The sequence below is a fragment of the Acomys minous genome (genome assembly GCF_964271855.1).
Source record: "Acomys minous genome assembly, chromosome: 6".
Lineage (NCBI taxonomy): Eukaryota > Metazoa > Chordata > Mammalia > Rodentia > Muridae > Acomys > Acomys minous.
Window position 1 is genome coordinate 41,566,379 of NC_140487.1, and position 18,420 is coordinate 41,584,798.

At 46.4% G+C, this 18,420-nt stretch overlaps 1 protein-coding gene across 4 annotated transcripts in view; it reads left to right on the forward strand.

Moving 5' to 3' along the window:
* Positions 1-18,420, forward strand: part of DPP6 (dipeptidyl peptidase like 6) — an 830,087-nt gene that overhangs the window by 589,024 nt on the left and 222,643 nt on the right. The gene's annotated exons all lie outside the window — the stretch shown is intronic.

The following is an 18,420-nucleotide window of genomic DNA, read 5'->3' on the forward strand; positions in this document are numbered from 1 at the left end:
TCCAGGAGTTCCACAAGTCAGTGAGAGCCAGGTCCAGGAGCTCTGCCCAGAGGAAGAAAGGATGGCTTCCTCACTCACCACTCATCCTGGACCCAGAGAAAGCCCTCTCTGATCTTTGCTCCCAGGGACATTCAATTGTCTGTTGCATTTTTCAATTACATTTATTTCTGCTGTAAAGATGCTGTGTCTCTATCATAGACGCAGTGTAAGACTCTGATCGGGAGAGTCTATACCAGGAAGCATCAAATGAGAGAGATGGAGACCGGGTCGATGCAAAAGCTAGAAGCTTTATTGTTCTTGCGTGCTGGGGTCCACCTGCACACAGGAGTGAGGCAACCCCAAACAGAAGAATTTTAGGGTTTTTATATTCTTGGGCTGGCCAGATTTTGGTCACAGTTCCTGGAGGGGAGGGATAGACAAGGCTGTGGAAACTTCACAGTCCCTTAGGCAGGTTGGGTGGAGACTGAGTCTCCAGGAAAGTTGTTTTATCTCAGCCAATCGCTCCAGTGGAGATTCTGGAAACTGCTAGCAGGTCTAGTTTATGGCAGTACGTGGTCATTCCCGGAACACAGGAAGAAGTGAAGTCACCTGGAGACACGTTCTCATGCAGAACATGGTATTAAATGCAGAATATAAATTACATAAAGGATATGGCATTAATTTTGCCCCTACAGCATCCTGGCCTGGCCAGGCCCTGTGAGGGTACCACTCCTAGAACCGTCTCAGGGTTTAATCAAATTCTATCCTCCAGGGAGGGCTGGAAGGGTGAGGAATGTGCCTACCCTGTTGCACTAAAAGGAAGTTCTGGGTAGAATTATTAAGAATTATCTTGCTCGGCCTATTTCAAATGCTAAAGTTACAGGAATGTTTTAACATGCTTACCAGGCGGAGGAAATGTTCTGCCTGCTGTTGAGGGTGTACACGTTTCTACCTGGGTTGTGGTTTAGTCCAAGCGGAGGGGATATGTGCAGTTGTGCATTCAGAAGACCCAGAGCAGGAGCCCCTCTGATCCTGGAGCGATGGTGCACTTGTTAAAAGCACTGGTTGTTCTTCCAGAGGACCCAGGTTCAATTTTCAGCACCCACATGGTTGCTCACAGATGTTTGTAACTCCCTTGCCCTCTTCTGTCCTCCTCAGACAGGAGACATATATATGGAATATAGACATGCATGCAGGCAAAACACTATGCACATAAAATAAAAATAAATAAATCTTTAAAACTGGCAGTTTTTAACAGGTCATGTTTAACCGAGGTTCTCTCAGTGAAATAGTGGGACAATTTCAGAATCCACCATATACACAGAAAATTCTTCATCTAAGACATTAACTGGCTTATTCCATTACCACCATCTTTATTGCCCTGTAATATCACAGTTGCACTAATTTACAAACATTTATTGGACATGAATATGTGCAATCTGATCAATGGATAGTTTTTCACTGAAAATCCACATTTAAATGCTGCTAGAAACATTAAAAAAAAAAAAAAAAGATACAGAGACTAAATGTCCCTTAGTGGCCTGCACTGTAATTCAGATGCAAGAATCTGGGTTTAATTTCTTCTCAGTTGCTTAGCTGCTTCAAGTGTTTGGGCTCCTGTTTCTCCATTTCCAAGTTAAAAGTGGTTTCTCCTGCCAGCTTGGATGAGACCCAAGAGTCAGGTACCGCACAGCCTGTGTCTTCCTAAGGCTGGATGAGACTGAGGGAACAAACAGGAAGCATGGAGCACCGGCACATCCGGCTCTCCTCTGTTACTCTTCACACAGCTGTGGTTAAAACCCTGGCAAGAAGCAACTAAAAGGGGATCGGTCACGCAGCGGGAGGCTCCCCGGTGGCTGGAATCACTGCAGCTGCTTCCTCAAGCTTCAGCAGGTCAGGAAGCAGTCACTAGAACAGTCTATGGCCCTCAAGGCCCAATCTCAGAGAAGCAGGCCCCACCTCCCAAGGTTTCACAGTCCCCCCAAACAGCTTTGCCAGCCCCCCAACTGCAACCCCTTCTATTGACCACTAGGCGGCCCATTCTTAACTGGATTCCAGAGACTTCCGGCTTGTTTAAATTACTAAAGGCAGCCTGGGGCCCCTGTGAGGCCAATTGTAAATTTCTGGTTGGTCTGTAAAACAAGTGGAGAAACAGAAAGCAAGCTGTGAATCCTGTGGTCCTCAGAACTTTACAATTCTGAAGCAATCTCACTAACTGCATCCTTTTTCCTCAGCCAATTAAAATGGATCATTTATACATTTGCTTCTAGCCCCTTCCTTCGTGGCAGGACATGTGACCCTGTATGAAGGAGCCAACTCAGTATCTTTGGGACTGATCAGAATTTAGGCTGAAGCTGGGCTGTGGTGGTGCAGGCCTTCCATCCCAGCACTCCAGAGGCAGAGGCAGGCAGAAACAGAAGGAGTTCCAGCCAACACTAAACACAGAACCCCTGTCTTGAAAAACCAAGGTGGGAGGGGGGCACTTGGGTTATTTATTGAAAGTTTTTAATGCAGTCACCGAATTACTCACTTGACGCGTTGCTGTGACAAAACATGTAACAAATGTCGCTTAAGGAGGGGGTTCCTCTTGGCCCCTGATTTGAAGTGGATACAGTTGGACACAATGAGGATAGCGTGACTACAAGAGCTCAAGGCAGCTTGTCACCTGGCATCCGCAGTCAGGACACGGGGAGTACGGAACACCTGTGGTCTCTGTCCTCCTCCTCTTTGTTCTGTCCTGAGTTCAGCCTATGAATAGTGCCACCCACATTTACAACGGACCTTCCCCGTAGTAGTCCAGTGTAGCCAGTCTCTCACAGGCATGCCCAGAGGTTGGCCTGCATGGTGATTCTAAATGTTGTCAACTTGACAATCCAAGTTAGTCATCACAAGTCTGCCCCTTGTCAGCTTGACATCCATGCATGTCACTTTTAAGCCATTACCTTCAAATGTTGTCACGACTCCAAAACACATTCAGTCTGACACCAGAAGTCAGTCTTTAGCCGTTGTCTCAACACTGCTTAAAACTCCAAGTTTCATCTTGGCTGCCTCTTAACTGTGAGTGCGTGTAAATTAAAGGACAAGTTACCTATTTCCAATATGCAGTGGCACAAAGAAAACATTCCCACTCTGAAAGGGAAGAATGGGAGAATATCAAAGAATGGTCAGACCAAAGCAAACCCAAATCTTGCAGGTCTGTATCTAGCATCTGCATCTTGTGATGAAACTGTCTGAGCTCCCATGGGCATGGGTAGCTCCTCCCACCCAGCTCATGGGTAGCTCCTCCCACCCAGCTCCTCAGCTCTAGCACCTCCCTTTAGGGTCAGCTCCATGAAGGCCCTTTTCTCAGCAGACATCCTGTTGTTGTAGCATCTCCAGTCTGGGGAGTCTTTATTGCCTCTTAGGCTTCCTCCTCATGCAGGAGCCTCCTTGCAGGTGCTCCATCCTTGCCATACATTGCCTGGCCTCAGCAGCTCTCTGGAAACGTGGTACAAGATCCCCCTGAGACCTTCGATTTCACATCTGTCCTGACTGCAAAACAAGTACTGCCAAGTTCCGCTGGGGGCTTGGGGTGGAGCCTGCCCACCTTGGACCACAGTTACAGCAGCTTCTGTGCCCTGATCCTGGGGAAACACTTCCCTAGACACATGCTTTTCAGGAACCAGGAGTCCCACCAGCAGCAATCTCAATTCAGGCTCCTTCCTTTCAAATGAATTTGTATTTTTACAAGTTAGAGCCTTCGGTGGCCAGGGTCGTGCCCTCAGATAGCCATTCCTCTTGTTCTCTTTCCCAGCATATCCTTAGGTGTTACTTTTAGCTTATTCAAGCTATTTTTCATCACCAGACTGCACATTTTTTCTATCTCTCTGCACTACTTTGTCTTTTTCATGGTTAGACCTGGATAAAAGTAACCATGAGCTCTAACCACACCACCGTCCAAATGCTCCTGCCTCAACATGTTCTCCACCGAACACATCAGTCCATTACTTTTAATTTTTTGTTTATTTTATGGGTACAGTTGTCTGTGTGTCTCTCTGGGCATGCCTGGTGCCTATGGGGGCCAGAAGAAAGCACTGGATCCCCTGGGACTAGTGCTATAGAAAGTTGTGAGCTGCCATGTTGGAGCTGAACCCAGGTGCCCTGGAAGACCAGAGTGCTCTCAACTGCTGAGCCATCTCTCCAGCCCCTACTCCATTGTTTTTTAAATCTAGCCTCCAGCCAGCTCTCAGCTGTGAGGCCTGCTATAGCCAGAAGCTGTGTTTTATGAATGAGTATTAGAGGATGACAAAGCGGATATGAGCAGCCTTCTAGAAACATCTGCATGAGCAGAATGTGTGGAGGACCCAAGCAGCACCTGGGTTCTGGCCTTAAACTTTGCATCTGCCTTCCCACAGGAACTATACTTGAGGACTACGGGGCCCCTATTATTTGTGCTGTCTGTCCCAGTCTTGACTCTCAGGAGTGTTATGATGATAAGTGAGAGATTGCATATCCCATGCTGGAAAATGTAAGCTATGTGGTATCTACCGGATGTTCATCTAGCCTGGGAGAGCTTAGGCAGTGCTCAGGGTACAGGTAAAAGGAGTGGGGGTATCTAGACAGGAAGACCCAGAAGACAACCAAGGCCACAGGAACATGGTAATAACACTTCACTGAACTGGGCCTTGTAAGTATCCAGGCAGCATCAGTAGATGGTAGAATCCGGATGTCCAGGCAACAGTAGTAGATAGCAGAATGGTCTTTCTCATAGGGCATGGGCTGCAGCTGTACAGAGGGAGGTCAAGTCCTCAAATGCTGCTGGTGGCACCAAGAAATCTTCAGAAAATAAATGTAAAAGTTAAATCCAAAGTAACTCTCACTAGTTACATTTGATGTCTCAGGAATTCTGGAACGTTCTATTTCACTCTTACGATAAAAATAAGTTAAGTGTTATTATTTTTATTGTTCTAAGGAGTCTCTTATATCAACAAAGAAGATCCTTGGCATCTTACACCCCTTTTGCCCTGAAAAGTGGGCTACTGTGAAACAATCACCTGCCTCCGCTGGTGATTGACGTAGGTCGGTGGGCACCACACACCTGGATAGTTGATGAGTCTCCTCTTCTGAGCAGCAGACTGTGCTTCCTCTCCTGCCTAGTCCCCTTTCCTAGAGTCTCCCTTCTTTTCTCATAGAAGTGTGCTTCAAGTGGCCTTACTACATCCCACTGACTTAACAAAATGGGCTTTGCAGGCCCTACATTCCTCAGGAAGCTCAGCACTCTCAGCCAGATGGTGGTGGCGCATGCCTTTAATTCCAGCACTCAGGAGGCAGAGGCAGGTGAAACTTTGTGAGTTCAAGGCCAACCTGCTCTACAAAGAGACTTGAGGACAACCAAGGCTACACAGAAACCCCGTCTCAAAAACAAGCAAACAAAACTCAGCCCTCTTTACATTTCCGGAACAGAACAGGACAGACTTCTCAGTGGAGAGGTCTGTGACCTATACTTGCTACTTAACTCTCTACAGTGGGATTGTCATTGGCTTCTGTTGATATTCTACCTCCTCCCAGATAAGGAACCTGAGAGTGACCATGAAAGAACTCTGGCTTCACCCTCACTCACTATCCTGGTGATTCTGCAGGGCTTTCAGGAGAGATGGCCGAACTGGAGTGTTGTTAGATTTTAGGAATGGAAATGAGATGAGATAGGGTAGGTTCAAGAAGGAGGCAACTGAGAGACATTGTCCTCCAGGGGAACTCTTTATTAGGGGAGATTTAACAGTGTGTGTAGTACTGTAGTGTTCTGAGGAAAGAGAGGAGAGGGAGAGAGAACCTTCTACTCCAATAGATAGCAAGGGGCTCCTGCTTCTGAAGGGTTCTGAGGCAGAGGAGAGTTCTCACACTGTGACAGACTCCCAGGTGGTAGGAGAAACAGTGGTTGGCTCTTAGTGACAATAGGGTCATAGCAGGTGTTGTGTCCCTAGGTTGGAAGGCAGCAAAGCTTCAGGGCACCTGGCTATGCCTGTGAGGCCTGTGAGGCCTGTGAGGCCTGTGAGGCCGTCGCACCTGTTGTCTGCCTTCTGCGATGCGCATACTCATTCTGTGCCCCCTTTCATTCATGGTGCCAGTGGCAAGAGCAATGCAGGCTTCTGTGCCATCTAAATTGTGCCAGGCCTTTAGGAGGAAGTTTAGAAACACATTTCAAAAGGAATTTAAAAAAACTTATGCATTTGGTCAGTCTGGGGAACTTTTCACTAGTGAACCACTGGAAACGGCCTACATTCACAAAAATAACCTGGAACTGGGCGGAGGAGATGAGTGGGTGGAAATGATGAATTAGGATGTAACCCTGGAAACAGCAGCTCCAGGGGCACTGGGGTCATAGGAGACGGAGCCATGATGCTCTATAAAATCCATGGAAGAATACAGCAGGATGCTTCCACGTTGGTGAGTAATGGAGGACATCATCGTTGCACCAAAAAGGCCAGGAAATAAATATGAGCCCTGCAGTCGGCCCATCTTGCTGGCTGCCAGGGCTCTGTATTGTTTTTCCTAATGCAGTTTACACAGCTGCTGTCTCATGGCGTTTATTCGATAATTTTAATCTGGTTCGTCAAATCTGAACCTTGTGGTCCAAAGAGATGAGATGTTGCTGCCCTTCTAAGATGAAAAGGAAGAGCTGTACGGAAGCCTGGAGGTTCTTGGAAGGGAGCGCCACCGGCTGTCAGGAAGGCATTTGAGCCACGCCTGTCTGTCCTCATTACGCTGCTGTGCTTCCCTGCTAACTTTACGTGAGCTAATTACTTATTTTAGTCAGCAGATTAACATTCAAGTAAAAGAGCATCTTGTCTCTCTGACTCACATCTCCTTTGATTTTATACCACTATTACACACCAGGTTTGAATTTTATCTTGATCTCTGCTAATTAATTAGCTCTAACTCTTCGCAAGAGGGACACAATTAGGCAACTGCTCAGAGACCTGTTCCAAAGTTCCAGAGCAGCGGCAGCCTGGAGAGGAACTGCAGGATTCCCCGGGCATCAGAACGTGAGGTCCCCTCTCTTCCTGTTTCCTTCCTCCAGTGAGCATCTGGATAGAAACTGTACCTCGCTTCACTTTGATTAATCTTTACCCGGGGCTTCATGCTGTTCACTCTGCCCTGCAAAGTGACAAGTTTGGGAGGAGAACTAAGTCCATGCCCTTTGTTCTTACCCTTTCCTGTCCCTGAGTCCAGGGCACAGTTGTACCCAGGAAGAAAGGAAGTTCTCATGAGCGTCATCACAAGGGAGAACAGGTCATCCCACAGGTCCTGCTTACCTCCTACCCACAGCTCCTGTGTGCTCACGGGGCCCTGGGTCCACATGTGAGCAGCTCAGCCTGCAGGGGATCTCTGATCTGAGGTTGGGTTTTTTGTAGCATAGGAGTACACTCTAGAAGGGAAAATGACCTGTCTCTGTGGTCACGTGGAAGCTGGTAGCTTATGCTGTCCCTCAGATGTTTTGCTTGGCTAAGGACTGGTTTGTCTCAAGTTGAAATTCAGATTGCTGGCATCTCCTGAAAAATAGAACGATTTGGCAGCCGTGCGTCATTTTCTCACAGAAAACAAAAGCTGGCAGGAGCTGGTATCTCAGCCCCTTCGATGAGAATGGGGCTGGCTAGCCCTTCAGTGGCCCTGCTCCAGACTCTTTCCCAGCCCCGTTTAAGTCTCGGGTAGGTCTTCTTACCTTAGTCAAGATAATCTTGACAAATATGGCCTCAGGCCAACCTAATGTTGACAATGCTTCCCTGAGACTCCCTCTATCAAGACTGACAAGTCAAATCAACCATCACACCAGGCCACCTCAAGACAACGGATGGCACAAAGTCTACAGAGTAAGGGGATGGCACTTCCTCATGTTTCGAACACCTATACTGTGACCCAAGAGGACCCTAAACACTGGGCACACACACATGGACTCACATAGCTAAAATTCTTAGGGGCCCCTAATAATTGATAATTCTTATCATCATCATCATCAGCAGCAGCAGCAGCAGCAGCAGCAGCAGCAATAGCAGCAGTAGCAACAGCGTCACCATCAGCAGCATCATTACTTTTTAGTCAGGATTCATGATGAAACACCATGACCAAAGAAATTTGGGGATGAGTTTATTTGGCTTACATTCAACAGCACCGCTCATCATCCAAAAAAATCAAGACAAGAATTCAGACAGGGCAGAGAGCTGGAGTCAGGAGCTGATGCAGAGGCCATGGAAGGTGCTGCTTACTGGCTTGCTTCCCATGGCTTGCTTAGCCTGCTTTCTTATAGAACCCAGGACCACCAGCCCAAAGGTGGAATGGGCTGGGTCCTCCCCCTCCCCCATTATGGGGCACGGAAAGGACCAGGAAAGAGAACAAAAATCATGGGGGGATCTCTGGGGCTGGGGAAGCTCTCAGGAGTCTATGGGGTATCTGATATGCCCTAGCAGCAGGGGTTAAGGAGCCTGAAGTTGCCACTTCCTGTAGCTAGGTGGGATTTCCAGGGAAGGGAGGGGACTCCAATCTACTCATAAAACCTTCCACCCAAAATTTGTCTCACCTACAAGAAGTGTAAGGTTAATGATGAAGCAAAGATTAAGGGAATTGCCAAACCAATGGCTGGTTCAACTTGAGATCCACCCCATGGGACAGAGCCAACCCCTGTCACTATTAATGATACTCTACTATGCTTGCAGACAGGAGCCTAGCATAGCTGTCTTCTGAGAGGCTTCATCCAGCAGCTGATGGAAACAGAGCAGAGACCCACAGTCAAACAATAGGCAGAGCGTGCAGTTTTGTGGAAGAGTGGGAGGAAGGATTGAGGAAGCCAGAGGAATCAAGGGCACAAGCAGTCCTAAGAGTCAACTAATCTGGCCCCTTGGGGGCTCACAGAGACTGAACCACCAACCAAAGAGCAGGCATGGCTGGACCTAGACCTCCTCCACATATGTAGCAAAATGCAATGTGGTCAACATGTGGATTTCCTAACAGTGGGAGTAGGGGCTCTCTCTGATTCTGATGCCTGCTTTTGGATCCCTTTCCCCAGGTGACCTGCCTTGTCAGGTCTCAGTGGGAGGAGATGAGCTTAGTCCTGTTTCAACTTGAAGTGCCAGAGTAGATTGGTACCCATTGGGGGCCTCCCTTTTCCAAGAAGGAGAGAGGAGAACAAAGGAAGGGAGTGTGAGGGTGGGATTGAGAGGAGAAGACGGAGGGGGCTGGGATCAGGCAGTAAAGTGATGATAGATAGATAGATAGATAGATAGATAGATAGATAGATAGATAGATAGGAAAGAAAGAAAGAAAGTGACTTACTTATTGCTAAATCTTATTGAGGCATGTTCTCCATTGAGGGTCCTTCCTTTCAGATAACTCCAGCTTGCTTGTGTCAGGTTGACATAGAACTAGCCAGGATGATTTTTATTCAGAATTTCATATGTGAAGTACTATAGTTACATTATTTCCACCTTTCCCTCCCACCTTTCAATTCTTCCTGTGTTCCTCTGACTACTAGTGCACTCTGTGTGCTCTCTCTCTCTCTCTCTCTCTCTCTCTCTCTCTCTCTCTTTCTCTCTCTCTCTCTCTCTCGTGTTGCACACACACACGTGTGTGTGTGTGTGTGTGTGTGTGTGTGTGTGTGTGTGTGTGTGTAGAGCTGATCAGTTGACATCAGGGTACTTGCTAGCAGTCACTAGTTACCTGTAGAGCTTTCCATCTAGGCTTAGGGCCTCATGAAATTTTCATTTTTCCCATCCATGTTGGCATGACAGCCGGTTTGTCATTGTGCATGTCTTGTTTGGGTGACCATATTGTCACTATTTCATGCGTGTATACTTCCTATGATATACATAAGACACTATCTCACAGAAGGTGTCCTGACCTCTTACTCTTACAATCTTTTTAAGATTTTCTGCTTTTTTTTTTTTTTTTTGTGAGCCTTAGTTGTAGGAGTTGCACTATCAATGTACAGACTGAGGCTGGACACTTATTCTCTGCATTTTGACCAGTTGTGGAGGGTCTGGAGGCTATTACAAGCCTCTATCTGCTGCAAAATCAAGTTTTTTTGATGAGGGGTGAAAGTTACACCTACAGTTCAAAGTTATATTAGTTTAGGAAAATGGCAGTAGCAGATTCCCCTTCAGGGTCTATGATTTCTTTGGCTGCAGGTAGATGGTTGGGTTTATAGTACCCAGTGTGATTTCCCTTCCTTTGACCAGGCATTAAGTCTAATTAGACGGCTGTTTTCTGCCCCCTACCTGTGAGGGCCACTATTGCATCACTTGGGATAGCTTGCCATTCTGGCCACTGTTGTGTTTCACCGGTCTTTACAGCTGGCTAGGCTTGTTGATTGCTTTTTTCCCTTGGCAGCTTGCATAGCACCTTCCAATACTCAGAGAGCCAGACCCCAGGGAGAAGGCTTCCAGGTCTGTTACAGCCCAGTTACCCCAAGCCCTGCATCTAAAAGATGTAGTGTCTTTAGAAAAACAGATCAGAAAATAAGAAGAGGAAAGAAAGAAGTCTAAGATTTATAGCTGATAGCTGATAGCGTGGAGCTGAGAGAGCTTTGATTAATTCCACACTACGGTAGAGTGCCTTGGCCCCAAAGGACACCCTCCAAGACTCTCAGTTAATGCCTGCATCCATCATCCATGAGCTCCACCAAATCCTATAATCAATGCCCTTCCACCCATGGTGAGCACGCTATGGCCACACCTCCTAGGTATTGGAGAAGGAGTCGGTAAAGCTAGTACAAACCTCTTTTTCCTTCTTCATGAGTTCACACATGGGAAATTGACCCTTATTGTAGTGAGAGGTTTGTTTCTCTTTCCATATAGAGTTAGGAATGCTTTTTTTTTTCCCTCTTAAAGGAAGCCTGTTACAGCCTCTCTTTGGCACACTCAGAGTGCCAACCTTGCTAATTTTGTGATTTAGATCATCACTGAGTGAGGTAAGAATGGCTTGACCTCGGCACTGCAGTATTGTGACAGTCAGTCTGATCCCCGAGGCTGCTGCTGAATGATGAATGAGTTGGTAGTATGTGTGTGGTATGGATTTTCTGGGCAAAGGCACAGTTCACACCCAAGGCAGATGCATCTTGGCACTCTACTTCAAATGAATCACTTCTAGAACTTTCCATTTACTATTTTCAGACCACAGTGGACCCTGGGTAACAGATGCTCCTGAAAGCAGAACCCCAGATAAGGGCTATAAGCCATACCTCCAGTGTAAGGAGGACATTTGTCTTAGTAGGCTGAGACTATCTTCTGCCTCTAATAAGGATACACTGCGGCAGTACTGTGCTTGTTACCTGGGGGGGGAGAGGTGGCACCATCCGATGCTAAGGGGTCACTTCTGGAGGTCACTAAATGTGCTCTGGGATAAACAAGCTATGTGTACAACTGAGCATAAAGATGCAGCAGAGACATTACCAAGGTCAGGAAAGACCCAGATGGAACTATCAGAACACTCTTCAGCAGCTAACCTCCCTCCCAGTCTGCTAACTGGCTACTGAGCCGTGTGCTTTCCCTGGCATTCACTGTAGTGACCTCAGTTCCTGAGTCCAGCTGGTTCCAAATGATGAAAAGGAGGGCAGAGGCAAACTCGGAAGTTTTCCCAGTCCACAGGCCTCCTTCCTCACTCATGAGGGCAACACAGATGTCCCTTTGAGTTTGACAGGTGTTCAGTTGAATTGCACGTGTGACCTCTTGTGAGTCCGTACACCCTTTCGATGCTTGCCTTCTGCCTCACCTCAGCTTGAACGTTACTTCTCTGTGAGTTTCACAAGAAGATTGTTCTAAAAAACAGCAAAGATTTTGCTTTCCCCCAACTGTCTGCATGCAGGTAGGAACATCCTACTGCTTTACACAGTGTCCTCCCCCACTTACACCACTTCTATAATGCAGAGCTTTGAGTATACAGGCTATAAAATACTGTTAAATTTTTGAAAGCTTTTGGTTTTGGTTTTTTCAAGACAGGGTTTCTCTGTGTAGCACTGGCTGACCTGGACTCACTTTGTAGACTACGCTGGTCTCAAACTCACAGAGAGAATCCTGTCTCTGCCTCTCTGAGTTCTGGAGTTATAGGCATGGTTAAAAATTTGAAAACTTTTAAAGATGATATCAAAATGTCAATTCTATGAAGACTGACAACAACCTTTAATATGATACTAAGTAAAACTCTGGTAAAAGCTTAAACACTTGTTTTATTAACATGCATTAATGATATATAATAAAGAGTCTTGTGCTATTTCCATATATTTATATGATGCATTTTATCATATTCACCTCCTTTTTCCTCTTTTGTCCCATCCCACTCCTGCTGATCCCTTTGTAATTCATCTCTTGTTGATTTTCATCACTTCTTGGATTTTGTTGTTTTGATTAACCAGTGAGTTTCATTAGAGTTATTTACAGGACTTTAGGTAAAAGGTTAACTAAAAGAGCATGGGTACCTTACCATTGGCTAAACCAGTGAAGAAACTGTCCCTTCCTTCTTTACCAACCATTTACTGCCTATAGATCATGATGGAACACATGACAGAGCCTTTAAGAAAAGAAATATTTGGTTTGGCTCAGTCCATCATGACAGAGGCACAGAGGTCTTGCCCCCTTTGTAGCAGTGAAAACTTGCAGCAGAAAGAGTCCATGTCATGCTAGATCAAGAAGCAAAGAGCTTCCATTAGGACTGGGCTAATCCATCAAAGCCCACCCCTAGTGGCCTACCTCAGCCAGCCATGTCCTATATCCCAAAGCTGGAGAGCAAGCATTCAAAACACAGGCCTGTGAGAGATACTTCTGACTCAAGGCACAACCTCATATGTCAGACTGAACACCTAAGATGACCATGAAGTCCCCACACCCAGAGAAACATGTGGGGTTTTGTTTGCTTTTGTTGTTGTTGTTGTTGTTGTTGTTGTTGTTGCTTTTACCTACAGCAGTGGTTCTCAACCTTCCTAATGCTGCAACCCTTTAACACAGTCCCTCATGTTATGGTGACCCCCAACCAGAAAATTATTTTGTTGCTACTTTATAACTGTAATTCTGCCACTGTTATGAACTGTAATATAAGTATCTGATATGCAGTATGTCAGCTATGTGATCCCTGTGTGACTCATGACCCACAGGTTGAGAACTGCTGGCCAATAGTGAATGCACACCAAAGATACAATATTCCGTTCAATGACAACACTTGCTTTGCATCCTTGCTGTGGCTGGGTCTTATTATTACTCCCTTGAAAGTTCACACTGGCCGTAAGGTGATAACAAATGTTATTTCCACTTTACGAAGCATGAGCGATTAAGAGTTTCTCGAACTTTCACATAGAAAATGAGTGTTAATGAGATGCAAATCACAGGCTTCTGAACTCAGGCCAAGCTTAAAACTGTCTAAGTTTGCAGAAAAGTGAACAGAAAGTGGTAAAGACTAGAGAATTCAGAAGGTGGCTCCAGTGGCGTGAGCCTTTGATTCTGAATTCTTTCAATGGTATGAACTGCACTGAGGGACAAGGACTCTCCTGGAAGGCTCTGCTGGCACCACTGGAGAACATGTGACACAGACACTCAGACTACAATCCAAATTGTGATAAAGTCTTTAATAGCTTTTAAAGTCAATTATTTAGCTCAAACACAAAAGAATTTCTCAAAAACTAGGAAGCCCGGGAGCTGTAAAAGGAATGGCAGCTGTATTTAGCCTGCTGTGTGAGCTTACATTTTAGACATTAAAACACTACAGAGATGGGCAGTGCTTACAATTCAGGTAATGAACAAAGATACAACATTTGAAATCTACAAAGAGTTCTTCCACATGGACTGGCGAAAGTCAAGGAACGAGTGGAAGGAGGGGAGGTTGCAGGAATTGCTCAGTGGGGGCTGAACGGGGCCTTGGTGCTTGGGAAGGTGATCACCAATGCAGAGTCTCAGAAAAACAATTATGACAGGGTGGTTTGTCTGTCTTTCTGTTATTCATATTAGCAGAAAGGATGGGGCTTGTGCCTACATGCTCCCAGCCACGGAGGTAGGGGGGAGGGTAGGATCATCACAAAGGCATGAGGGGGCTGGGACTTCTCTCAGGGTACCTCGAATGCTTGCTGCCTTGGGTGCTCCTGACCCTCATCACAGGCTGGATACAGCCTGACCTGAGTGCAGGAGGCTGCATCTCCCCCTGCTTCTTCTAGCCTACATTACATCAGCTGCAGCACTGCCTCCCTTATAACAAATGAAAAGCGAACCATTTATTTACTCAGAAAGCATTAGCTATAATTCAGAGGCCATCACTACAGATGCTAGATAGGTCATAAAGGGTTGTGTACAGCCTTAACCCAGAAAATGTGCTGGTGTCCATAACGTAACAACATACTTGGTGTGGGGCTTTGAACGGGAATGATCTCCGTGGCTCATGTGCTTGAATACTTGGTCCCCAGGTGATGGGACTATTGGAGAAAGATTAGAATCTGTGGCCATAGCGAGGGAGTGCCACCAGGTATGGGCTCTCTCTGCCTCATGGTTGTGCCTCAAAATGTAAGGTCTTAGCTATTGCTCCAGAACCATACCTGCCTGCCTGCCGCCGTGCTCCCTGCCATGATGACTATGGACTCCAAGCCCCTGAAACTGTAAACCCCATGTAAATGCTTTCTTTGATAAGTTGACTTGATTATGGTGTCTTATTACAGCAGTGGAAGAGTAACTAAGACAGCCCTTAATGGCTAGCATGAATTGAAGAGTAGTTTTGAAACTACATACAGAAAATGTAGGCCTGAAGGGCTTCCCAACCTTTAAGGGAGAAATGATACCAATTTTATGTCATAATTCCCTACCATGTGTCAGAAAACTAGCTCCCAAGTTCTTATGACAATGAGGAAGTAGAATTCCTCCGTAATAATCAGGAATAGGTGAGGCTTTTGGGGATCTGGTCCCATGATGACACGGGTGGCTTTGTAACGAGAGGAAGAGACACTTGAGCTGGTGCCCTTGCTTTTATCTCAGTGTCACAGTGCAGCCAGACGGTCCTCTCAGCAGATGCTTCTGTCTCTTGGACTCCTCAAATTGCAGAACTGTGAACCAAATCAACTATTATTCTCTATAAATTGCTGTGTCTCAGATCCTTTGTTTCAGCAATAGAGAAAGACAGAACAAATAGTGGATGATGGAGAAATACCTCCCAAGTCCACCTTGTAGCCAGCAGCACCTTGTGATGAAAAGACAACCAATCTACTACAGAGAGCAAGTTTCCCCGTGCTTACAGACGCAGAAATTTATACAGTAATATATAGCATGGGTATATTGAGCCCAGAAACATACACAGGAGATAATACATCATGGGTGGATATAATTTATTTGGGGAATGTAAGTTTGGCTTCACATCTGAAGATAAAACAATATCATTTATCATATTGACATGCTAAAAAGAACAAAACAACAAAATCCCCGCATACATCTGTGAAACACATCATAAAAAGCCAACACACATGCATTACAAAAGCAAGGCAGTAATGAGCAGGCAGATGACATCACCAACAGGCACTCAGAGGTCACCAAAGGAAAGGGTGAGGGCTGACTGCCTTACCATCACCATCCGGCAAGCTAACAGTGGCCGCCTCCTTCACGGCACCAGCATCTCTATGGAGTGTGACTGAGTACCACTTAGGAAAAGGAGAAGAATCTATTCATACAAAAGATGACTGTGAAGAAAATTCCCAGGAATCTATCTTTAAAAGCCACAAACCCAAATTTAGCAACACCTTTGAATATAAAGTCAAGATGTCCCAATCCATTAAATTGCCTGTATGATAGTAAGTTATGTGTACTGGCATTGAGACCTCATTCATTTTTATAATCTATGAAACAGTCATTATATTGAATAATTAGAGATGAACATAACAAAACGAGGTGAGACCTGCATGCAAAACATCTACAACACTGTTGAGGGAGACTAAAGGTTGGAACTTGCCTCCTTCCTTTTGAGGAGAACAGACAGTGTGAAATAAATAGGCAGGGTGGATGCTATCTTAGAACAGGGTTAGGTCCCAGAAAAACAAGCAAATTTGTGCTTTGTGGAACCGAGACAAAGCTAGTTATTACTTTATCCACCTATTGGCCATTGGAGGCCGTACTTAGAAGATGGCCTGGAGGATGAAAGCTTGAAACATTCGAGGCAGAGAAAAGAAAGCACAGATTTTACATCACTGCATGGCTGGTCCACTCTGAGAGCTGTAGAGAAAGGAATGTGGGGGTGAAAGGAAAAGAGGAGGCAAGATGGGCAGGCTATGGGAAAGGCAGGGCCAGGCTGGGCCTGGTGCTCCTCAGAGGCCTCTGGCGAGGTGGGAAGCTGACAGGGATTTCCAGCGGGGCGATATGGAAGGTGAGTTCCACATTCCAATGCCGTCACACCCTGACCACTGAGGAGTTGCCGATGGAGGGCCTGGGTCTCAAGGAAGTGTGCTTTCCCCAGCTGAGGGTGGAAGCTGAGATGTGACAGCCGGGGATCAGGAGATTTCCTCAGTACTCTGAGCAACCAAATAAAAGACATGGAAGAGAGAAGAGAGTCGAGAAGGGAGAAAGAACAGGGTGACAGCTGAAGGAAGGGGGAGTTGGCTGCGCTACTGTGAGCAGTTTCTTTCATCTGAGAGGAGGAGGAAGCAAAAGTAGCTGGAAAGAGAGGCCAGAGAACTGGGGGATTGGGTGACAGTGGGGACTAGAGGTGACCACAGGACATCCAGGCAGAGCTGCAGAGAAACGGGTGTCTACTCCCGGCCCCACCCAGGTTTCAGCGGGGCGGAGGCAGAGTGTACACTGGATTTCTCAGAGGGTGCATGGTTTTAGAGTCCTGAGACTGGATGGTGTCACTTAGCAAGCGATTTCTCTGGAAAAGTGAAGACCCCAATGTTGGTCCTGCCCTCGGAGGCAGGCTTGGACTCAGAGAAAGTGGGAAGCTCTAAAGACAAGAAAAGACTTAGGAGGGAGGAGGGAGGAGTGGATATGGGTGAGTGTCTGTGCACACATTGTTAGCATTCTGCTTCAGTCACCCTACCTGTGACGTCACTGCCTACCTGCCATGGGGGGCGTGGTCCTGCCCAGGATATAAAAGGACAGACCTACCTCACCCCTCTCTCTCTTATCCCCTTCCCTCTCCCTCTCTCCCTCTCCCTAACTCTGTCGTTCTCTCTCTGGGGTACCCTTCCTCCCCGTTTCCTTCTCTCCCCATGCTCACTTAGTAAATCTCATATAATCTAATATCTGTTTCCTGGCATTTTATTTTCTCTTATTCTCTTATTTTCTTATTTTTAAACACAAAATTGGTGGCCCATACGGGGAGTGAAGCAGAATACTAACAGACATGGGTTAGTGCTGGGAGCCAAGTGCAGACAGTATTGTGGAGGAAAGGAAGGACAGGCTACCGAGTGTGGTGACAGCCGAACTATGGCATTTACCAAAACACCACCCTGGGTACCTGGAGAAGAGTGATTTGCCTAAATGGAGGTGAGATGCAGGAGTTTAGGAGTTGGATGCAGGAATTTGGGGATCAGATGCAGGAGAGGGCAAGGAAACATCAGAGCACAGAATACCCAGGCCGATTTGGCAGGCCAGTTGTATGAGGGTAAGGCCAGATTGCATGTGCCGCAGGTGGCAAAGTGCCTATGAATTAATGTGCCTAGGAGCTAGATTACCACAGAAGCCCCAACCTACACCTCCCATGGTCAAACCTGAGGGAAGATCACACTACAAATTACTTCAGTGAGGATGAGGCTGTGTCCACATATCCACCGTGGGGTACAAGTACCATTTGTGCAGAGTGGTTTATCAAAATCCGTTTAACTTTTGTAAAACCACAATTCATCATCTCTCTGTCCCTTAAATACTTGACCTACAAAAACACCAATGTGCCCACATCCACAGAGACACGTGGTCCAGGTCTTTGGTGTGGCCCTGTTCTTAGTCACAGCTGACGGGAACAGCTGTGAGGCTGTTCCCCTGTTTACACCATCCAGATCTGAGCTTCTCTGTGTGATAAGGGTTACTGCAGCCCACAGGACATTGGAGTTGTCTCCGCCATGGCAGGGACACATCTGAGACATCCTGCGTTGGTCCTGTGTTAGTGTGTCAGCCAAGAGAACAGAGAGCATTCCGCCTTCTCACTCAGCTCTCACACTGTGAACTGTTGCTTTTCCCCTATGGACTGCAGAACACTGTGTTTGCCACATGTTTATGTGTGGTAAATCTTGCACTTACAGGAGTCCCCAGGTCTATTGCTCCTAAGGGGTGGAAGGTTGTCGTGCCTGTACCTGATGGAGAAAACGTGGTGGCAGGCTTGGCTTTGTGTGGCTGTGACAGTGCAAGGAGTTAGGTGCTAGTGGCTCAGCCATATCTAATCAGTAAGGTATCTCTAAACATAAATGCAAAAATGCACAATGCTACATCCTGATCAGTTGATGAAAAAGTGGACACCAAGGCATTAGGA